General features: G+C 39.4%; 1 long non-coding RNA gene across 1 annotated transcript; it reads left to right on the top strand.

Moving 5' to 3' along the window:
- Nucleotides 1-8,701: 8,701 nt before the first annotated feature.
- LOC144464985 (uncharacterized) lies at nucleotides 8,702-23,357 on the top strand. The gene is made up of 6 exons (XR_013492391.1): nucleotides 8,702-8,857; nucleotides 19,630-19,719; nucleotides 22,049-22,248; nucleotides 22,344-22,443; nucleotides 22,796-22,940; nucleotides 23,066-23,357. It is a non-coding gene; the product is annotated as an uncharacterized LOC144464985 (long non-coding RNA).
- The last annotated feature ends 758 nt before the right edge of the window (nucleotides 23,358-24,115 follow it).

Here is a 24,115-nt window from a genome sequence, read left to right as displayed (position 1 = left end):
TCCACAACATTTGTCTGAACAGTTGATGAACCCGATTAGGGACTGTACTCTACATATCAGAGTATGGGGTGGCTGCTGGACTGCGACTTAGTTTTTTAAAAACCCGTTCAGAACACAATTATGTTTCAAACATACAAAAAAAATCGTAATGGTGGATTTCTACTCTAAATGCACACGTAAATAATAAATAAACAAAACAATAAATAAAAAATATATAGTCTTAAAAGTCTTTTTTTAGAGATTATGAGATTATTTCTTTTCAATGAGTAATGAATAAAGTGATTTTGCATTGTATTTGTTATCACGGCTCAAAATACCCTTAACTTCTGGAATGTCTCCAGAAAACAGTATGTTGAAATCCTCCAGAGATGAGCATTCTGTAAACATCATCAATATGATGCATTAAAACATAATTGAATCATTAGAAAATCAAATCAGAACAGTATTTCCCTATTTAGTCAGTAGGCTATTTCATTTTCCAGTTGATGAATATTTTTGACAGTGAGTGTAAGATATAAATCTTTTATATGATTTATTGACATGTATAATTCATATAACATCTCGTGTTTACACAGTTTAAACACAAATTATGTGCTTTAGTGATATTATTTATGGACTGAAACATGCCTTGCGCTTCCTGCTTGCCTCATGGTCAGCCACGCTTGTTAAAAAAGGGGGCGTGGCTCTATTGCAGTCCACTTTAGATGTGGAACACTGTGATTAGTTTATAGACATCCAGTCAAATAAAGGTGTGTTCAGAATTGCATACTATTTTGTTTTACTTTTAGTAGGTACTGCAGCTGCCCTTTAAAAAATACATACTGTACATGCAGTATGCACAACCGGGACATAGCCTACTACTGTCTCATAACATTACACCCTGAACTTTGACCCTAAAATTAATGCAAAACATGACCATTTAGAGTTGAATGCCCCCCAAAGTCAATTTTAAAAAAAAACCACACAACTCTCTCCCCAGTGCTTAAAAATATTTGAAGTGCCTCCCTTATTTTGCACCATCCCCTCCCCTCTCATAAGTAACAAACACTAGCTATTGAACCAGAGCCTTTGCTGCCAATAACACAGCCTGTGAATGTACATGGAAAATAAGAGGTGTTCTCGGTGATTAGTTTAATAAGCACATAAGACCAGAGGAAAAAAAGCAAATGCACATGAGAATATGATAAATCCCTCTTTGGTCACAATGTAATGATGTTAGGGAGTGTAGGGAATGAGAAAAACTACCATGATATCTGAACAGCGTTATAGAATACTTAATCATACAATGTGAAATGATAGCAGACACTCATTACATTTACATTACATTTTTTACACTACAGGTTTCATGTTCACATTTCAACATACAGTATGTTTGTGACTGGCACAAAGTGAGAAGAAAAAAAACAAAATGTCAATAGGACATTTTGGATTTCAGAACAAGCATAAAGCACTATTAGGAGACAGGTTTAACTTCTGGGGGAAAAAAGAAGAAAATCTAGATCACAGCTACACAATTTATAGTTTTGCTTCCAGGGCATTGGGAGAGTGCATTGTAATAAGCCAGCTGGGGATTTGGATCTATTGATTTTGAAACATGAAGCATTTCAGACACTAAAGTTAACCTTTAGAATTAATTGATAATTCGTTTTCATACAATTTGTCATTAATTCTATTGGAATTTGACTTTGTTTATTTGGCTGGATAGATTTTTTTATTTGCAAACCACAGATACATTTGTCCATCATTAATACTCACTTTTGGTGGCACAATCCTGCTAGAAATGCAGCAATGACTTGCTAAAAGCAACCAGTTTTTTTGTTTTTTGGACTTCAACAGTGGTCAGCAGCTTGGCAGGCATCCCTCCCTGGTGCCGTCCACCATCCTCTCCACCTCCTGATGGTGAAATTAGCTCATATACTACACTTTAGAAATGTTGATACAGTATGTACAGTACAGGCCAAAAGTTTGGACACACCTTCTCATTCAATGCGTTTTCTTTATTTTCATGACTATTTACATTGTAGATTCTCACTGAAGGCATCAAAACCATGAATGAACACATGTGGAGTTATGTACTTAACAAAAAAAGGTGAAATAACTGAAAACATGTTTTATATTCTAGTTTCTTCAAAATAGCCACCCTTTGCTCTGATTACTGCTTTGCACACTCTTGGCATTCTCTCGATGAGCTTCAAGAGGTAGTCACCTGAAATGGTTTTCCAACAGTCTTGAAGGAGTTCCCAGAGGTGTTTAGCACTTGTTGGCCCCTTTGCCTTCACTCTGCGGTCCAGCTCACCCCAAACCATCTCGATTGGGTTCAGGTCCGGTGACTGTGGAGGCCAGGTCATCTGCCGCAGCACTCCATCACTCTCCTTCTTGGTCAAATAGCCCTTACACAGCCTGGAGGTGTGTTTGGGGTCATTGTCCTGTTGAAAAATAAATGATCGTCCAACTAAACGCAAACCGGATGGGATGGCATGTCGCTGCAGGATGCTGTGGTAGCCATGCTGGTTCAGTGTGCCTTCAATTTTGAATAAATCCCCAACAGTGTCACCAGCAAAACACCCCCACACCATCACACCTCCTCCTCCATGCTTCACAGTGGGAACCAGGCATGTGGAATCCATCCGTTCACCTTTTCTGCGTCTCACAAAGACACGGCGGTTGGAACCAAAGATCTCAAATTTGGACTCATCAGACCAAAGCACAGATTTCCACTGGTGTAATGTCCATTCCTTGTGTTTCTTGGCCCAAACAAATCTCTTCTGCTTGTTGCCTCTCCTTAGCAGTGGTTTCCTAGCAGCTATTTGACCATGAAGGCCTGATTGGCGCAGTCTCCTCTTAACAGTTGTTCTAGAGATGGGTCTGCTGCTAGAACTCTGTGTGGCATTCATCTGGTCTCTGATCTGAGCTGCTGTTAACTTGCCATTTCTGACGCTGGTGACTCGGATGAACTTATCCTCAGAAGCAGAGGTGACTCTTGGTCTTCCTTTCCTGGGTCGGTCCTCATGTGTGCCAGTTTTGTTGTAGTGCTTGATGGTTTTTGCGACTCCACTTGGGGACACATTTAAAGTTTTTGCAATTTTCCGGACTGACTGACCTTCATTTCTTAAAGTAATGATGGCCACTCGTTTTTCTTTAGTTAGCTGATTGGTTCTTGCCATAATATAAATTTTAACAGTTGTCCAATAGGGCTGTCGGCTGTGTATTAACCTGACTTCTGCACAACACAACTGATGGTCCCAACCCCATTGATAAAGCAAGAAATTCCACTAATTAACCCTGATAAGGCACACCTGTGAAGTGGAAACCATTTCAGGTGACTACCTCTTGAAGCTCATGGAGAGAATGCCAAGAGTGTGCAAAGCAGTAATCAGAGCAAAGGGTGGCTATTTTGAAGAAACTAGAATATAAAACATGTTTTCAGTTATTTCACCTTTTTTTGTTAAGTACATAACTCCACATGTGTTCATTCATAGTTTTGATGCCTTCAGTGAGAATCTACAATGTAAATAGTCATGAAAATAAAGAAAACGCATTGAATGAGAAGGTGTGTCCAAACTTTTGGCCTGTACTGTATAAAACAAACAAATGTATCGTATTCATGGTTTGCAGTAACGTCCAATGCCAACATTTTCTTCTGGCAGTTGGGATGGACTGGGAACCATCACAAGTCATAAATTCTGTCTGTGCTTTCACTGCTATATTAAGTCAAAATGCCTGCTGTGTGAGACAAGTCTGTGAATCTGACACATTTGAGAGCATCAAGAAGACTGCTCTGATACTACAGCAAACTAACAGGGTTTAGGTCAAGATTTGAGTCAGCAAAACAACAGAGTGAAAGATGGACAGGTTTCTGACAGGTGTGAAAAGAAAGACAGCAGATGCTTTTCAAATAAACACATGAAATAAGATTCAAACCATGAAGAAGCCCCCTGAGTTCTCTGTCAGTACAGCAGGCGAGCCTGGTGTCTTTTGTGCAGAAAAACTGGTTGTTAGGCACTATTGGAGAACCAGTAACTGGCAAATCTTTAGTTTTGTTGCAAGTTTTTTGCTTCATGCAGCACAGGCACTGTGTTACAGTTTCTGATAAATGGTAATAAACATTTGTCAATAATGACTTCTTTTATTTCAGCACAGCAGAAGTCAATGTGGACTAAACTGTGGATCACTTTTCATTGTTTTGACATAAAATGCATTCAGTGATCTTTCAAAAACTTTTTCTCCCTCAAACTCAACCACCTCCAGATCTCTGTGTATTTTTGTAACATTTGCGTGTTTACATACTATTTTAAAAACTGTTCAATTTACATTCAAAACCTAACATAAGAAATAACTGCTGTAAATCAGACCACAGTTCGCTACATTCTGCTACATCTACAAAAAATGCAATGAATAAATAAAAGTGCATAAACTCCTGATCAGGGCATACAATACAAAGCACCTGTTTTCATTCCTTGATAACTTCTATGAAAGACTTGTGACAGGTGAGGAAAGGGGGCATTTTGTAATAGCATAGGACGATGTGACATTTCCAGCCCAATCACCAGGAGAAAAAAAATGGCATTGGACAGTCCTGCAAACCATGATATGTTATGTTTCCATGTTATTATGTAGCGGATACATTCAACTTTACGTTTCAACCATGCTGTGATTAATGTGTGGTTAGGTTTAAGCACAAAAAAACACTTATTATGGTTGGGAAAGATCATGTTTTGACTTAAAATACTCGGTTTGGGAGGCACAATCCCAGCAGGAAATGCAGCAACATCTTGGTAAAAAACAACTGCTTTTCATGCCTCTATCCCTGCTGGAAACACAGAGATGGGTTGACACAAAATACCCACATCTGGAGTCTAAATACAACCAGTCTTCTTGTTTTTTAGGCTTGCATAGTGGTCTGTAACTTGGCAGGTGTCTCACCTTAGTGACACACCATCCACCAACCCCTCCACCTCCTGATTACAAAGTCAGCTCATATATTACGTCACTTCAGAAAGGTTGATAAGATGATCTCTGTGGGTGTAACACATTCATGGTTTGCAGAAACATATATTGCTAACATTGTCTTTTGGTGACTAGACTGGGCATTTTTTTACCATCTCTCCCAGTCGCAGAGTTCTTTCCCATGGAGTTTGGCCTACTTTTCCTTCCACCTTACTTTCCATTCCTTAACCACATGAAGGAATTCTTCTCAGCATGGAGGTGGGAAGTTTATGACCACAAGCCTCATGATCAGATGTTCCTTTTGGACAGAATGATTGTTTTATATCTGGGCATATCTGCAAATGAATGCCAGGGATGGATCAGAAATGTAGAAAAAAGAAAAGAGTCTTTCCCTGGCTGGTGTATTGCAAGAGAGGACAGAAGATGGGATTTGAATAAGAACTTGGGACCAAATGCAAAACACAGGTTTGACTTGCATTGTTGTACCAATATATCTGCAGTTGTCCTATAAAAATATGAATAGTGAATATGTACAGTTATTTGTGTACTTTGAATTACTCTCTGCAAAAATGGCAACAAAAAAACGCTAATTGAAGAGCATTGCAGCATTTGTGTGTGATTTCTGTGACAGATACTGTAAAGAATATAGAAGTGCCTCTCTATTTGTCATGTATCAAGTTTTTTGGTTGTATCAGTGCATTTGGGATGTTAGATTAACTGAGAGGGGCCGAGCTGGTTTCGGAGGTTTCAGGAATGTCTGGCTTTTCTTTTCCCAGTGATAAGTGTGAATATACTGTAAGGCTGGCGTTTCCTAGCCTTAACTATAAACTAAAGTCTCTCTAAGTTATACTGCTTTCGGGCTGTGGGTGAATAAAAGCACCGAAAAAACACATGGAGACAGCGTCGTCTGGTAGCTTGACCCACTTTAATGTCCGATCTCAGCATAGGACAACTGAACACTTAACATCAGTGATGCACCACTTCACATCACATCACTCCACTGATCCGATGCCTCAGGCAAAGTGCCCATATCAAGTAGCTCCTGATCCAAATCAAAGAACAGAACAGAATACAATCCACATATAATCAACATCAATGAAACCCTGTCAATTCCCACAACAAATAAAATAAATCCAAAAATAAATCTCATCTTACATTCCTCCCCCTCTTCAGATGAGATGTCCTCATTTCAAAGATTATGAAAAAAACATAATTATCATCCCAAAACTGAAACACATAAGAAAAAACACAGTCTTAATAGCTTAACTGCTGGGTAAAGAAGGAAATGGCAAAACACCACAGTAGACACCAGAATAGAAATCTAAGACCTGTGAAATATCTGAATCATGAAACTAATAAACACATGTAACATACAGCATATTGACATTCAGAATGCATCAATATACAACAACATGTCCCGTTTTGTTTTTTGTTTTTTTACACCGTCCACTGTCCCAGTAACTGTTCACAAACAGTCCATATTTGTCCCTGAAGTGGGAAAGGGGTTGCTCACAGCAAAAGCCGCTGTGGTCTCCGAACAACCCGTCCCAAACGAGTCATAGTTGGGCCCTCTACAGAATCTGCAGGAGCAGTGTCAGTCCTTAGGTTCAGCTGTGGCTGGACTTGTGAGACCCGTCCTGAAGGTCTCTGCAGTAGGAGAACAGAGGGGCAGACAGGGGCAGAAGCCTGTCCACGGTCAGGTGGTCCAGTATGCATGGGGAGTGAACCAGACAATGCTGTGTACCTGGGGAGATCCAAAGGCTGTTGAGGTACAGGTTGGTTCACTGATACTGAAGGTGCATTCCAAGTGGACCGACAAGGCTTCAGTCTGTCATAGTGAACCACTTTAGATCCAGCTTGAGGATGTCTCAAATCCAAGAGTCTGTATAAAAGTCCTTTGTCATCTGACAAGACCACTTTGTAAGGTCCAGTCCAGTTAGGGTCAAGTTTCTTTCTCTGTGTAGTAGGATCATCCATCCACACCAGATCTCCACACTGATAAGGTCTGAACTTTACATGTTTGTTGAAACAGTACTCATGCTTGAGTCTCTGCTCCTCACGATGACAGCGAACAGAATGAAACACAGTGTCAAGCCGTTTCACCAGTTCTGAACCATAGTCCTGTGGAGTCTGTGACATCACTGGCGTAGAGAGATTCACACTAGCTGGAACACGGGGCTCCCTACCATAAGCAAGAAAATAAGGTGAGTATGCCGTGCTAAAATGTGGAGTTGAGTTAAAGGAGAGAACCACTGCTGGCAAATAGTGGTCCCAATCACCACCATGTTGATGAATGAGCGTAGCCAACTTTTCCTTCAAAGTCCGGTTAAACCTCTCAAACATCCCATTTCCACAGGGGTGGTATGGTGTGGTTCTCTTCTTTTTGATGTTTAGTCTCTGACATATTGTTTGAATGATCTCTGATTCATATTGTCGTCCCTGGTCTGAAAACAGTTCTTTTGGAACTCCGTGTTCAGGAATATATCTTTCACAAAGTAGCTGCGCTACTGTGATAGCTTTCTGATCTGACATAGGAAAAGCATTAACATACTTTGTAAAATGATCTTGCATTACAAGCACATACTGATGCTGCATTCTATTGGTAGCCGGAACCGGGATTGATACGGTTTTCGGTCCGGAAAGGTACAAAAGAACACCCGTTCTACCAGGAGGTCTCGTCATCAAACTCGGGCAAGGTCCAGGTAGACCGAGTCGGTAGAATTGACGTCACGACGAAGATGGCTCCGCACATTGTGAATGGTAAACAAAGTTATTTGTCCTCAATTTGTCCTCATATATGCTGTTTAATTAAGCGTTTGTGTTGTAAAAATCATACATGTACTTTGCAATGGCATTTCTATTTCCACTATTGATTTGTGTTGGAAAAAAAAGTCTGTGCAAGCCTAAAGTCGTTTGAACCAGCAAAGTCTCTGTTGCTCAGCAACCATGCAAACAAAAACAAACTTACGGCGCGCCACCATGTTTTCCGGACTGTTGCAATGAAACGCTTTCAGATCAGACGTGTCATACGGTCATATAATTCCAACAAGGAATGACCGGCCTGAATTGCCAAACGAATGCGGCATTATTCCCATGTGAGGTGAGTGGGAGCTCGGTAATATCTGTGCACGCAAACTGGAAAGGCCTTTCTGCTTGAATGGATTGCAGAGGAGCCCTGTGTTGTGGTACAGGTTTTCTGTAAGCTTCACATACATGACACATATCAGAGAAGGTATCAATATCAGACCTCATACTTGGCCAATAGCACATAGTTAGGGCTTTCTTGAATGTGCGATCAGCACTGTAATGACCAGAGCAGGGATTGCCATGGAGAATGTTCATAGTCTCTATGTGGTGGGAATCAGTACTTGATACCTGAGATGGGGACTCGAGTCATTGTGACTTGGACTCGAGTCGACTCGAGTCGCTGTTTTGATGACTTGTGACTTGACTTGACAAAAAATAAAAGACTTCAGACTTGACTCGGACTTGGAAGTTAAAGACTCGGGACTTGACTTGAGACACGATGACTGGAATGACTTGAGTGTTATTCACATCATGTTTTCGGTTAGAATATAAAATTAATAAATTAATTTAAAAAATAATGTTGACTACCCGGTAGGAGCGCAGGCTGGGAATAGCGTTGCCATGATTGGATCACTACCCTGTCAATCAGTCATGCCCTCTCTACGTACCTTACGTGTTTATTGGAGAAACACACCCTCTTATATCAGATAGGCATCAACATGTCAGCGGGAGGCGTACCGAGAGTCATCGTCTTCGGCTTTCGGAATTACCATTATTACGGCAAAAGACGAACAGCACAGTGCAAGACATGCGGCATAAACATCTCGGACAGCCAGGCGACAACTTCAAACTTTGTTCGTCATTTGAAGAGCCATTCTGCCCAGTAAGTGCTTGTCAATTAGCTAATATTATCTGGTTAGTAGGTAGTTAGCTAACGTTAGCCTGATACGATACGGGGGTGGGTTGCTTTGGTGGAACTTGTTTATTTGCTAACATTAACCCCAGAAAACGTGAGCAAACATTCCGACCGGTTCATCACAAGACCGGCTGTACGTTTTATGAACAAGCAACACAGGGTTAAATGAGCTAAATGGGTGATTTTGGCCGCTGCCTTGGTTAGTGTGTGTATGTGTGTGTGTATGTGTGTGCACGCACGCATGGGGGTCGTCCCTGCAAAGTAAACATTGCAGCGATAAAGTCAATGTTTACTGACAGTTACTTATATCTTGTCTTTTCACTTTATTAAGATCAGATTCTGCAGGTAAAATTACAATAATAAGGTGACTTGACTTGGACTTGACTTGACCTATTACAGGACTCGACTTGACTTGACTTGCCCAAGAAAAAATTACTTGGGACTTACTTGAGACTTGAAGGTTAAGACTTGAGACTTACTTGAGACTTGCACATGTGTGACTTGGTCCCATCTCTGCTTGATACACAACTGGCTTTCCTGGATCAGTGTGAGCCTTTCGACAGATTAAATCATTACACAGTAAAGATTTAGGGAATTGCCACCAAAGTTTTCTTTGCATTGTCCCTTTTAAATGTCTATTACGTGTCAATTCCACACCTGTGTCAGTGGTTTGAACAACAGCAGTATCTTTTTCTGAACAGCAAACCTGTGCCGATGTGATGGCATCTGAAGAGGGCTGAACTGGCAGATCATGTAACTCTGGAACTGGAGACAACGCTTCCAGTTTAACAGGAGAGGAGTGGTTGACCTGGGAAGGAGGCTTTGTGTCTTCCAGAAACACTGGGTCCTGTTAAGGGAGGGGAATCTGTGACATAGCATCAGCATTTTCTTTGCCTACTTGTGTATTACTGTCCACTGATGCGGATCTAACTCCAAAGCCCAATGACCAAGTCGTCCTGTGGGCTCATGCGTAACATCCAGTTTATGTAGACCGAGAAGTGGACGATGATCAGTGATGATTGTAAATGGATTACAATTCAAGTAGTGTCTGAAGTGTCTCACAGACCAGACAATGGCCCAGAGTTCTTTGTCATATGTTGACCACTTCTTCTCTGTGCAGGTTAGAACATGACTTGCATATGCTATGACCCTTTCTTTCCCGTTTTGGAGCTGAGAGAGCACTGCACCAACTGCATAATTAGATGCATCTGTACTGAGAATGAATGGCTGATGAAAGTTTGGAAATGCCATTATTGGAGGGGAGGTGAGTGCATCTTTCAGTGTCTGAAATGCAGTGGAGCATTCTTCAGTCCATTCGAGATTCGATTCGTCTGAAGAGGATGAGCAATAAATGCATACTTGTGCACAAAGCGTCTGTAAGAGCACAATCCCAGAAATGCTCATACATCAGTGGGTGATCTTGGGACTGGCCACTCACATATGGCTGTTGACCAGGTCCAGTGCAAGTCCATCACGAGAAACAATGTGTCCCATATACTTGACGGCAGATTTACAAAACGCACATTTCTTCAAATTTATTTTCTAGGGATGAGTTTGTGTACAAAAATCTCTAAGTGTTTAGTGCGGGTAATTTTTTTTTTGTGTAAACGTGTACACGGGTTTCACCGCTGGGTGGTGCTATTGCATTATACCAGTAAAGCCCCAGTTATCCCAATACCAACCAAACGGGCCACTCCAAAATATCGCCATTCCGACAGTCCGCCATCCCGAATTCTGGTCTCTGAGTCCTGACAGTAAGCTATGGCAAGCCTGTAGAAGCCGTATTTCCCATGCATGTCAGCGATTTTCACCGGGGATGTACGTGAGTAATTCAGACTGACATTACCTGTTTTTCAGCGGACTCCTCTGGTAATTTTATTAAAAAGCATGGCACATAGGTCCACAGTAACTTATTATTATCATTATTATTATTATTATTATTATTATTATTATTATTATTATTATTGAGTACAATGAGTACCGGGCCATCAAATCACAGCATCCGCGGTGAGAGGACATGGAATTATGTAATTCCATTATGGAATTATGGGAGGAGTCTCAATAGAGTCTGTGTGAGGAATAGCCATGGTCGCGGCCTTGTCTCCCATCCACAGAGGGGCTCCACTGTAATGTGATGAGCCACGCTGTTTGTCTCGTCACTGGTGTTGCACTTCCAACTGTAACTACTCAACCCTTTCAGAAAGTGTCTCCAGTGTTCTCTGCATTTCCCTGAGATTGTCTGAGGTGGCAGAGTGAACACCAAGAGGAGTAGTAAATGTAGGAAGGTGTGTGGGAGCCAAGTGAGGGACAGCAGATGAGACAGGCACTTGAGAAAATCTTTGCAGACCGTTTGGAGATGAAAACACCTGACTAGCATGATGAGCAGTCTCAATCTGCAGTGCAAACTTAAGAGCAGCATCCAGTGTTGTCACACCATGTTCATGACAACGCAGCTGAAGATATGGCTCAATTCCGGCAATGAAGAGTCTGAATTTTTCTCCATCTTTAGCATTTTGTTCATATGTGGGAAAAGCTTCCTCCACTAGTCGGCTTATTTCGGCAGCAAATACTGGGAGGGCCTCGCCAGGCAGGCGAGTGCGTGCATTGACATAACTTTGAAATGTAGATAGAAAAGAGGTCTGTCCAAAAACACCTTTCAGTTTTTCTTTCATCGCAGCATAGTCAGACTTTGTTGCATCAGGCAGGCTATCCCAGTAACTAAAAGCAGCACCACCCAGGCGTGTAGGCAGCAGTTCAGCCAAACTGTCCTCATCATAATGTGGAGTAGCCTCCACAGCTATTTTGAAACATCTGCACCATCTTGAAAAGTCGTCTTTTCCATCTCCCATGAATACATGAGGAAAATCTCCTTTCCAGTACTGTGGCATAACATGACCTGAGCCAGGAGAAAAAGGTAGTTCGTTCCAAAAGTTGTTGTTAGTGGCCATGGCTGATTACACTGACTAACTTTGCATTCGTCAGAGGCATGACTCTTAAAAGTGCATGTGAAGTTCAGAATAAGCAAAAAACAATTAAACAGTCTCAGCGGTCCAGGTATCATCGGATAATTCGTAATTCATTTGTAATTCAAAAACCAAAAAAATGGTAAATCTGTTATTTGATTCAAAACAAAAAACGGAAAATCGCTTTTGGTGTCAGAATCAAATAACGAAAAACCAATCAAACCTAGCCCGTTTTTTTTTTTGCCGATTCGTTTTATCACTATTCCTTTTTGGATTGAATATTGAACAGATCTGCGGACATTCAGCCAATTCATTTTTGCGTTTGAAACCAAAAACGGAAGTCACATGGTTTTTTCCTTTTTTTCATTTTAAACGAAAAACGAAATTCCTTTTTTCATTTCTCATTTGGGACAGACAGTAGTGCGGTGGACAGACAGGAAGCGGAAGTGAAGTGTAAAAACGTCAAAATAAAATCCAAGTGGATAGAATGGCCATTCTATTAAAAATGTAACACCTAACATTATGCAAGCACAGGATCTAATAAAATAAACAGGCCTACATATGCTATGCATATGAAATATATTTTATCCAAAAAATGTTTGATATATTATTTAGTTGCGTAGTGTGAATTAATAGCCTAATTAATTACATATGTGGAAATAGCCTCTGTCGTCCTTCCCAAACAGTCACATAAGTGACAAGCAGAAGTTCCCAAATTGTTGTTAACCATTTCACATACAGATGTTACTCATTTCAATGCCACGGCCACAGTGACGGGGGTGAAATAATTGATCCAGGAGTAGCTGCACTGCGCAACAACAACCAGCAGGTGGCACCTGTGAGCAGTTGAGACGCAGCGTCTGTCTCTCATCATGCTCGGCAAGCAGATGTGACGAGGGAACAGAGAAACCCTGTGAAACTGTTTGAGAATTAGCAGTACTGTTATATTTTCTGTACAGTATACTAACTTGTTACACAGACTTAATGTCCTTTATGAAATTAAGTCTGTATACTAACTTGTTACACAGACTTAATTTCATAAAGGACATTTATATTATGATATTTAAACCAACCATCCGTCAACTCAGTTTAGACCTCAATATATGAAACATGGAAATAAAATTTTAGCTTCTAAAGTATTTATTTAGACAGCTCTGATAGAGCTCAGGATTTATCAGGAGGACGCTGCTTTACTCCAAACAATTTCACTGTATAAACCTGGAAGAACACAGAACATTAAAGGGCCAGTGTGTAATATTTGGCATGGTTTATTGTCAATCTGAATCTGAATCTGAATATTCTACCCATTAATATGTTTATACAAGTGTATGATCGCTATAAAATAAAATTTGTTTGGTTTTTGTAGCCTTATAATTATGCTTTTATATATATATATATATATATATATATATATATATAGCAAGGACCTTGCTATATACAGTAGCACCGAATCCCATTCTGTGCATTCAGCCTCTCTTCTCACCCGCTCAGCATCAAACACATGGAGTTCCTCATCTGTGTGCTCCGGCTCAAACAGGTATGGCTCTGGGTCTGTGTCCGCTACAAGAAACTCTTCAAAATCGCGTTCAAAGTCGTCCATTGCAGCTACTATAGTCTGGAGATATTGCTAGGCTAAATAAACAGCTGAGCACTGTTGACCGGCTACGCTGTCAGTCAGTGTGCGGGCTGGAGATTGGCGGAGCAGAGAGGGGAGGGGGGTCCCCACTCAGTATCGTAAACGAGTATAAATGTAAAGTTATTAAGTGTGTCTGTTATGCCAGAAGAGTCAAAGTCTGGGACGGAGTGGAGTGTTACCGGAGTTTCAGGAGTGCTCAAATAAACGGGCCTTTTTCCCGAACGCTCCTCTGGTCTCCTGCTCGTGAGGGATTCATTACAATATCGTAACATGGTTTAGATTTCGAAATAAACATTCACCTCGTCGCTAGATAGACCTACTCCTGAAAAACTCGTGTGCAAGGCTTTTTGTCTCTACGAGGCCACCGTCATTTACCCGACAGGAGGGGTGAGCGAGTGAGCCCTGCAATCTAGAGTTTGACCACTGATGTCACTGTTTCCAACGGTTTTCAACCCATTTTACACACTGGCCCTTTAATTAACATTTAAATTTAAATATCGTAATATAAATGTCCTTTATGAAATTAAGTCTGTGTAATGAGTTAGTATACTGTACTGCTAATTCTCAAACAGTTTCACAGGGTTTCTCTGTTCCCTAGTCGCATCTGCTTGCCGATCATGATGAGAGACAGACAGACGCTGCATCTCAACTGCTCACAAGTGCCACCTGCTGGTTGTTGTTGCACACTGCAGCTAATCCTGTATGGAGGTATTTTTGTGTCTTTTTGTTGCAATCATATAAAACTTGTTTTGAGAGCATATTTCTTGAACTGCAATCAGAAATCAAGTTTCTAAGTAAAAATGTATGATCATTTTGCTTATAAATCAGTCCTCTTTGCTTGCGAATTAAAGTTTAACTTGCAAGTTCAATTGCACTTAATGGGCGGGGCCTACGCTGATGGATGAGAGAGGAGTTTTCATTGGTGGGTTTGACGTGGGTCCAGAGCGGGGCTACACCCACAATCCCCTCTTTCCCACTTGAAATGCTCGACACTCGGGAGAATGCTTTTTGAGCTACCGGGAGATAAGTTGATCTGTCACTTTTTTTAATTGAAATGTTTCCCATATGAAATGATGTAACTGTGGCGGGCTGCCATAGTCTCGTTAATTAAGGGGAAACATTGGCCGAGGCTCTGTCCTTTTATACAGCCTGTATACAGCCACAGAGGCAGTTAGCCGTTAGCAAAAAAACATGCATGCTAAACTTCTAGAGAGTAGAATATAGTGGTACATGCCAAACTCACATTTATATGTGTCTGTAATATTGTGGAAGGGCTCTGCAGATTTTTTTGTAATCACTACAGTGTTCTTCATTTATTGTTCTTTTTATTGACTATGACTACCTTTTATTGTTATGCAACGTGATATCGATACTGTCAAAGTAATACCTCCTTTTTTCTTGTAATGCCAGAATGGAAAACCAACAGCAATGACAACCTAGTTGTTAATTTTGACTAGTCATAATTCAAGTTCAAGATATCTTTAATTATAATCAATTGAAGATATCTACATGGTCCTTTCTAGATATCTTGAATTAAGTTTCAGATAGTCAGAATGAAGTTGTAGATATCTTGAACTTGAATTATGACTAGTCAAAATTAAATTGTAGATATTTCAAACTGGAATTAGAGATATCTCCAATTCAGTTGCAGATATCTGCAATAAGAATTGCAGATATCCGCAACTACATTGGAGATATCTATAATGAGAAACCCCATACACATGAATGGCAAAAGCAGTTTGAATCTTGCTAGTCAAAACTGAATTACAGATGTCTTAAATTAGAGTTTTGACTAGTCAAAATCTAATTACAGATATCTGTAACTGTAGTTTTGACTAGTCAGAATGACGTTATAGATATCTTCAATTAAAATTCATACTAGACACAACGACATTATGACTAGTCAAAATGGTGTTGTTGATATCTATTATGGTAATTCTGGATACTCAAACTTAGCGATTAAATGTTAAAACGGCTTGCCATAGGTAGACAGGTTTGTAGCCATGTAAATGGGCCACTTAAATTTGTCATGTAAATGCACATTTTCACATTACATGTAGTTTATCAGGATAAGCCTCTTCTAATGTAAGTGAGAACATGACCAAGTTAGGCTTTTAACACTGTACATTTTTATACGTTTATACATTGTTTCTACTGTAGACATTACACTGTACACAATTTTTGTTCCATACAATGTTACTATGTTCCATATTTATATTAATAATGATCTTCATCTATACAGATTATAATCACATTTTTAAATTTTGTATTTTTACCTCTGCCAAGGAAGCTATGTTTTCGCTGGTGTTTGTCTGTTTGTTTGTCTGTTTGTTTGTCTGCAAAATAATTTGAAAAGTTCTGAACAGATAAAATCTGATAAAATTCTGGTGGTGATCGGTTGAAGCGAAGTGGATGAAATAATAAAATGGCAGGAAATGCGAGCTGCTTGGCGGAGGTCTGCGCTCTCCGAGTGCTTTTCTAGTTATATTCTTACTTTTACTGTTTCTACATTCACTTATTGTTCCTACACCTGCAATTTAACCATTAATGTTTTAACTGTTATGGGATTTTTCAGCTAAAATACATTACATTACTCTGGCTTTGCCATGATGGCAGTACAATGATGGAACTGTCATGTAGTTTTACTTTTTTTAACCTAAGCAGTTATTTCGAGTTTTGATTTAGGTTGTATGGTTAAGTACAACTATAAATTTGTGTATCAATATTCTCAGAGCACATGATTTTAGGACATAACAAAATAGTTAAATATATGAACTTATTAGTTTGATTTTTAGCATTTTCTTAAATGTGGAGATGGATTTCAACACTTTCGAGCTCTCATCGAGCTTGTTCCAGAGCAGCGGATCCCTGCAAGCAATGCACAAGCTAGTACTTTTAAGTCTTCTCTTCTTCCCAGTGATGAGATGTTTTTTCCTGGTGTCATAAGCATGACCAGGACTGCAGACTGGGACAAGCTCAGATAGCCTTAAATTTGTTTTATGGATTATCTGGAACATCATACATGCATTTTGATACACATTTATCTCTGTGAGCCGGAGGAGACCAAAGTGATGGAAGAGAGGGCTTGTGGGGGCATTATATTCAGACCAAGACACAGCTCGAATTATCTTTTTTGAAGACTTTCTAATTTTTTTTAAATAACTGGGGAAGGTATTGCTCCATATGACATTACAGTAGTTGATATATGGTTCAAACAGAGTTTTGTACAGAGAAAGAAGTGCTGATAAAGGAAGGTGATACCTTATTTTAAGAAAAAGACCAACGTATTTAGATAATTTGGAAATTAAATGTTCTATATGCAGTTTAAAACTTTAGGACTCATCTATGAGGACCCCAAGGAACCACGTTGAGACTACTCAAGTTAACTCCTTATCATTTATTTTGAGTTGTATGTGATCCATATCAGATGGCTTTTTATTGGATTTAAAGACAATGTAATTAGTCTTGCTGATGTTGAGAGATAACTTATTACATTTGAACCAAATATCTATTTTCTGTAATTCAGTGTTGAGTAATTCCCGTAATTCAAATGTATTTGTTTGTGATAAAAATAAATTGGTATCATCAGCAAAAATAACTTTGTGTAGGATTTTAGAGGAATTTACGAAATCATTAATATAAATGATGAAGAGTAATGGCCCTAAAATTGAGCCCTGGGAGACCCCATATTTGATATCCATATTTTGCGATTTTTGGTTATTTATATTTACAAATTGTTGCCTACTAGAAAGGTAGCTTCTAAACCAGCTACGTACGCACCATTCCTCTAATGCCATAATGGTTCAATTTCCCCAGTAAAATATCAAAATCAACTGTGTCAAATGCCTTTGAGAGATCTAAAAAGATACCAACACCACAATGAGATCTAAAATAGCCATGCATGTTGAACTCTTTTTTTCCTGAAGCTATACTGAGAACTAGAGAGAATATCCAGCTTATCCAAATAATCACTTAGTCTATTATACACGACTCTTTCCAGTACTTTAGATAAGTTGGTAAAACAGAGATTGGACGGTAATTACTGATATAATTTTTGTCACCAGTTTTGTAAATAGGAATGATTCTGGCATTTTGGATATTTTTGGTACAACACCATGAAGTAAAGACAAATTTACAATGAAGTTTTTTTATAGATATCAAGATTTTACTGCATATCCCGTCAGCCCCTGCTGTATGAGAATTATTCATGTTTTTGTAATTCCTATAGGAATCTGCCTGGGGGTACCTGATTTTACTGACAAGATCTTGGCCAATGGAGGCAAAGTAATTATTAAAGCTATCAGCGAGTTGGGATTGATTGCTGTTTACAGAATCTGGGAGCACCAGAGACCTCTGCTCCTTGTTGAGGACTTTATTTAACACTGTCCAGGTCCTGGTTCTGGTCCTGGTCCTGGGCAACACTTAAATGTTCAGTGTAATAATTGCATTTGCTTTTTCTTATTATGTGAGTGAGTTTATTTCTATATAATTGATATTTCTTTGTGTTGTTATCACTGGGATTTTTTAAATAGCGCTTATACATTTTATTTTTATGTTTTATAGAGTTTAGTATCCCTTTTATGAGCCACGGGTGTCATTCATTATTTTTCCGTGTAACAGTCTTCTCTGGGATGGTTTTACAGATTGAATCTAGTAATTCATTGATAAACTATTGTGTGCGGTATCTGGATCACTAGCATTAAATACATTAGACAACTGTGTCCAGTCTAGCCCAGGTTAAACACAGGTTAGAAAGACAGACATATCTTACAGTTTTGTGTTAGTAATTATCAAAGTTAGTACATGTTGTAATTTTAAGAACATGCTATATTGACTGTTTGAATGTCATCTCTGAGCTGTCAACCAATTGACCTATGGCTAAGCCCCGCCCTCAAACGCAATGAGCCAGTCACAGTGCGTATAGCCCTTCCCATACACTCGGACATTCTCTGCCTGGACGTTCATTGAAATGCGTTACAGAAAGTCAGTTTCGTTCAGTTTTATGAGCTTTTTCGGAGATTTGAAGTTTAAAAATAGTCAAATGCTGTGCATGGGGTACATGCAACTCCAACACAAGGTATCCTGAGAGGCTGGGCGACGGGGTGTACTTTTTACACTTTAAACCACATCTCAACCGAGAAAAGTGTCTCCTTTGGATAAAGTTGTGTGGTAACGTTAGACCACAACATCAACTCAACGTGAATAAGATTAACAATGATGTCTACATCTGTTTTAAGGTAAGTCAACATTGTGTTTGAGGCAACATATTGTCACTTTGCTGGAAAGAAATATAAAGTTATCTTTAACATGTCTAGCTAACGTTAGTTAAAGTTAGCCTAACGTTAGCTCCTAGCTGCGTTGTTCATCATGTCACCTTGTTTGCTGGGAGTTCATTAGCCTGTTTTGTTCTAGTTTTGTACTTTGGTGATCGTACATCATTGTTAGCTGTTGTCCAAAGGGCTCTAGTTAAACTAACATTAACTTCTGGAGCTTAGCTTCATTAATTTATCTGTAATCGCAGAGATAACAAAGATTGGCAAACATTATGCTGAATGATTTAGTGTAAATACTGTAGCACTAAACTAACGGAGAGACACTCTTGGTAAAGATGGTCAAAAGGCCGTTATCCTTTTCTCATATTCTGAGCCAAAAACCTTAACTTCAGTGGCACTTTAACTTCTTGTCTTTGATGGCAATGGCAGCGAGATGTGGTTCACAAGCGTACACTGTGACCTGTAAATTTTGGCTTGTAACTTAAGCTTTTCATCGACCTTCTCAACAATAAAATGATTAATATATCCCTTGAATGCGTAGTTTAGGCCCTTTTGGTTGCTTCTCAATGACATCTGATCGTTATGTCCCCAAAAATCATCAATTGCCTCCTGCGAAATGCCGTGTACTGTGACACCTGCCATAGCGCTGGTCACTGAATGTTGATATGTTGTCCGAGTGAGTGGAGGGGGGCGTGGCTTAGCCATAGGTCAATTATGGCTTATATGTTAACAAATACTAAGTGTGCTGAATAGACTGAATAGCTGTAGTACTGTAGTCTGCTGAAAGTTGCTGTAGAAAGTTTTTCACACTAGTTCTGACATAATACTAAAAGAGCTGCTATTGCACTTGTTTTGTTTTACATCTAGGATGAAGATTTGGTCTTTGTTGAGCAAATTACATCTGGACCTGTTTTGAGATCTGCCACATTGTCCATTGAAGACCAGTGCCCTCAACAGGTACAGTACTTTTTACTCCTTGTATCTCTGATGCAGAGTTTTCCTGTAGCTTTTGCACAAGTTGTTAATTCATTTACCTCCATGTAGAAGATGAGGTCCAATGCCCAATTTGCAGCATGTCTCAGACATAGAAGCACATGCAAGTTGTTGTGGACAAAGGTAATTGTTTTTGTCTGGTCTGACAATTTTTTTCTACTCTGTAGACAAGTCTATCAATTCAAATGTGTCATGTAGATATATTGTTAGGGGTGCACGATAACTATCGGGCCGATAACAGGAAATTATAATGTCATTCTGATAAGTCCGATATCATGATGAATAGCCCCGATAACAAATATAATTTTGTCAGCACGGCAGTGCCCCACTCCCACTATGAGACCTGAATGGCCTGCAGTGAATGCCGCGTTCAAGTGACGTCGGCATAATCAGAAAAACTCTTTATGACTGGGAAAATTCAAGAATACCCCCTCATGTCGGAAAAGAACTCGTTAACTCGGTCATAATTTCACACAGACGCGCACACTCTCTGTCTCACACACACACACACACACACACACACACACGTGCACACTCTCTCTCACACTAGTGTTGCACAGTATACTGGTACCAACGGTAGACCGCAGCACTAAAACTCCACAGTACATATGATACCATAATGTTGGAGTACTGTAGTACTACAGTACCTCATGGTACCACTACTGTGGGATAAGTTCAAAGTCCAGTCGCAAGAGGGTGAGTGTCCATGCGCCGTCCAACGGCGCACACTGTCCAATAACGGCACGCGCTGTCCAATAACAGCGAATCCTGCCGGTTGTGGGTTGAATGGGGGTCACAGACACAGACAGGAATGTATTCCTGTCAAATACGGCGGCCATAGTGCTCCGCGGCGCAAGATAACGGCTTACCGGCGAAGGATAAATCCGGCTCCAGGTCCAATAATGTCCTCTTGTTGCCGTCATGACTGCCCAGAAGTACCTGAACAGCCAAGCCGTGGCGGCACACAGGTATGTGACGTGTCAGAGGAGAAACTAGCCGTTCACATTTCTCTCTCTGTGGCAGGTAACGGTCCGCAAACCTCAGCGCACTTAAGGGACTGTTCTTTACTTATGAAGGGACTGCTCTTTACTTGTCAGGGGAGGAGGGTGGCTGGTTGATTTTTATTTTATTAATTTATTTTATTTTGATTTCCCTATGATAATCACTTATTGATGCTGTTTTTGAAGTATGAATAAGTCAATAAGTAATTTATTCCATTGAAATATCATTGATGTATTATAGAAAAGTGATTTATCTTTTTCTAAATGACAAAAGGCACATCTGCCTATTTTTTGCTGTGGTATCGTGATACTACTCAGAACCGTGATACTGTCACTGGTATTGTACCGTGGGTCCCAATTTTGGTACCATGACAACACTCACACACACACACACACAGACGCGCTCTCTCTCTCTCTCTCTCTCTCTCTCTCTCTTTTTTTTTCTGAGATAAAAGAACAACTGAACCTCATTTACCTTAGTGAAAAGGTATTCATTTGAATGGAACCACAAACCAAAATTCTTTAAACTTATTTTTTTGTTACTATGGAATGCACTTTTTCACTTTGTTTACATAGACAAGTCTAACTTGTTCAGTGCAATCATTTTCTATATATATTTATTTTTTTGAACTTCTGGAATGAACTTTTTCAGTTTGTAAATCCCGATGCATATATTTGCATCAGTTCAAGGGGCCTTTATTTTTATATCAGTAAGTAATGCACCTTATTTAAATTGATGTTCATTTGAGATATCAAGTAGTTTTTTTGTTTGATATCTTTTCGAAAATGTTTGAGATGATGTTTGAGAAAGGGTCAAAACTGTTTTGGTTTTGTTCATAGTATTGATGTCATGATCTTAGGTATGTATGTATGTATATATATGTGTGTATGTGTATATATATATATATATATATATACACACTGTATGCGTGTGTGTTATCGGTATCGGCCTTTAGGAGCTGAAAGTTATCGGTTATCGGTTTAAAAGAAAAGTTATCGTGCATCCCTATATATTGCATTTATTATTTTTGGAGACTTGGAAGGCCGGATGTCTAGTTTGTACACTAATTCTGACAGCATATTATCTGTGATATTATTATCTGTGAAGATCAATAATTATTGCCTTTATTGTTATAGTAGTGAGGACAGAACCTGTCAAAGAAACAATATTGATACTGATAAGGATCTTATCTCATGGTAACTGTTGTATGTTTATTGTTGTACTGTATTGTATGTACTTAAAAAATAGGTCCCAATGTCAGGCTTATGTCCGGATTTGATATTTTTGACAGTGAGGAGGATGTCATCATGTGGGTAAGATCGCAGGTGGACTCCAGCTTTCAGATCTGTGTATCCAGAGAGAACATGGTGGAAAGAGGTCTGAAGTTGTGGAAGCGATAAAAAAATGGCAGTTCAATGAATCCCTTGAGGGTTACATTCCTGGAAGAGCCAGGGATTGATACAGGGGCCCTAAAAAAGGAGTTTCTGTCTGGTGAGTAGCTCTTCATGTATTAGCTTTATTGAATATTTTATTGCATATTTTTTTGACAGATTCCAAGATTTGACTTGTTTTGTTTTGGATTGTAGCAATGTTGGCTGGGATAGAAAAAAGGCTTTTTGAAGGTGACGGTGAAAAGGGAAAGATGCCCAAATACTCCCTAAATGACCTGGACGATGAGCTATTCAGGTGCTTATTTTATATAGTTCCAATTGTGAAACAGAATTTAGACTTCCCCTTGTGCTTATGTTGTTTAAACCATCTGTATGTTTAGGGCTGCAGGGGAAATTTTTGCAGTAAGCATAGCACAGGGAGGACCAGCACCATGCTGCATGCAATATATATATATATATATATATATATATATATAATGTACACACATTATATATATATGTGTATATATATATATATAATTCCAATATTATTCGAACTCTACTAAATCAATTCGAAAATATTCAAACTCAATTTCATGGTGATTTTGACAGCCCTATTGTCCTGGAGATGATTCTTCTTTTCTTGAAGTTTATTTCTCTGTATTCAGGGCAATTCGACTTCATGTGATGACAAAACGCATGCCCATGCTCCAACAACTACAGGAGGGCCTGAAAGTGTATGACCTTATCAAAGTGATACAGACCAAGCCAGAAGTGTGTCGCAGCCTTTTCATCATTGCAGACAATGACTTGGTATGCTGTTGTTTTGCTTTGAGTATTTACAAGTTGTACTACATGGCATTTCCTTACCTTACCTCTTGCTTCTTAACCTGGTAAGTTTTGAGGAATCTCAGATTATCATTTTGTTTGAAATCTAGATGGACTCACATTACATCTTGTCCCGTCTGGCCCCGAAGTTGAGTTCAAGTAGCTCAAGTAAGCAAGTGAAGGAATCTAAAATCTTGGAGTACTTCCAGGATTTTTTTCTGGAACTTGAAGGTATATGCAACCATTCATTTAAAGTAATGATTTGTGATTGCATTTTAAGATTTCCCCTCTAAATATACAGCAGATTACTGTCTTTAGGCCCTGATCAGACAGATTGCCTTTCTGTTGAACAGTCGTAAAAACAAGGCTGTGATTTTTGTTGTTGTTGCGAGTCAACCACCACATAACCTGTTCTTAGCCTAACTGTTATTTGGCTAAGAAGTTAACCCACAGATCTGTACCTTTTTACTAATAGTAAACTAATAGTACAGTTTAAAATAAATACAAATCTCAAGTACCACACTAATTTGCCTCCAGGCCTTCTGTTTACAAAAAACAACAAGCTGACCCAGCAAAAGCAAGCACATACACATGCAGTATGCTGCCGAAAAGCACTGTCTGAGCATTACACCATATGCATTTTTTGCATATAAAATGACCTAACAGGTTTATGACTTAACCTTTTTTATTTCTTTTCAAGATGCACAACCAGATAATGTCACAGAAGACACCCTGACTGTACCCTCCGTCATGCAGTGGATGACTAGTCAAGCCCACAGGCATCTGCTTTTGGCAGAGCGGCAAAAATTCCAAATCACTGTGAACTTTGATCACTGCTGTATGAATGACATGCCAAATCACAGTGTTTGTTATCCAACTGTCAGTGCTTGCACTGACACCATAACATTCCCAGTAGCCCACATCAAAGACTATCAGTCCTTCAAAACACTCCTGCAAACTGTCATTAAGTATGGTGCAGGATTTGATAGAATGTGATTAATGTGGTTTGATAACCGAGCTGTTGCCAATAACTGAGTTCAGTGGCTTGTGGTTTAGTCTTGATGTATTCTATTGTATTATTTGTCTATTATTATTTAGTTGAAAGTAGAAGTTACCTGGCTGCTTCTCTTTAATATTAAAGTCTTTCTGCTGACAAACAG

The sequence above is a fragment of the Epinephelus lanceolatus genome, chromosome 12 (genome assembly GCF_041903045.1).
Source record: "Epinephelus lanceolatus isolate andai-2023 chromosome 12, ASM4190304v1, whole genome shotgun sequence".
NCBI classification, from domain to species: Eukaryota; Metazoa; Chordata; class Actinopteri; order Perciformes; family Serranidae; genus Epinephelus; species Epinephelus lanceolatus.
The sequence above is the reverse complement of the archived record's forward strand: the minus strand, read 5'-3'. Positions and strand labels throughout refer to the sequence as shown.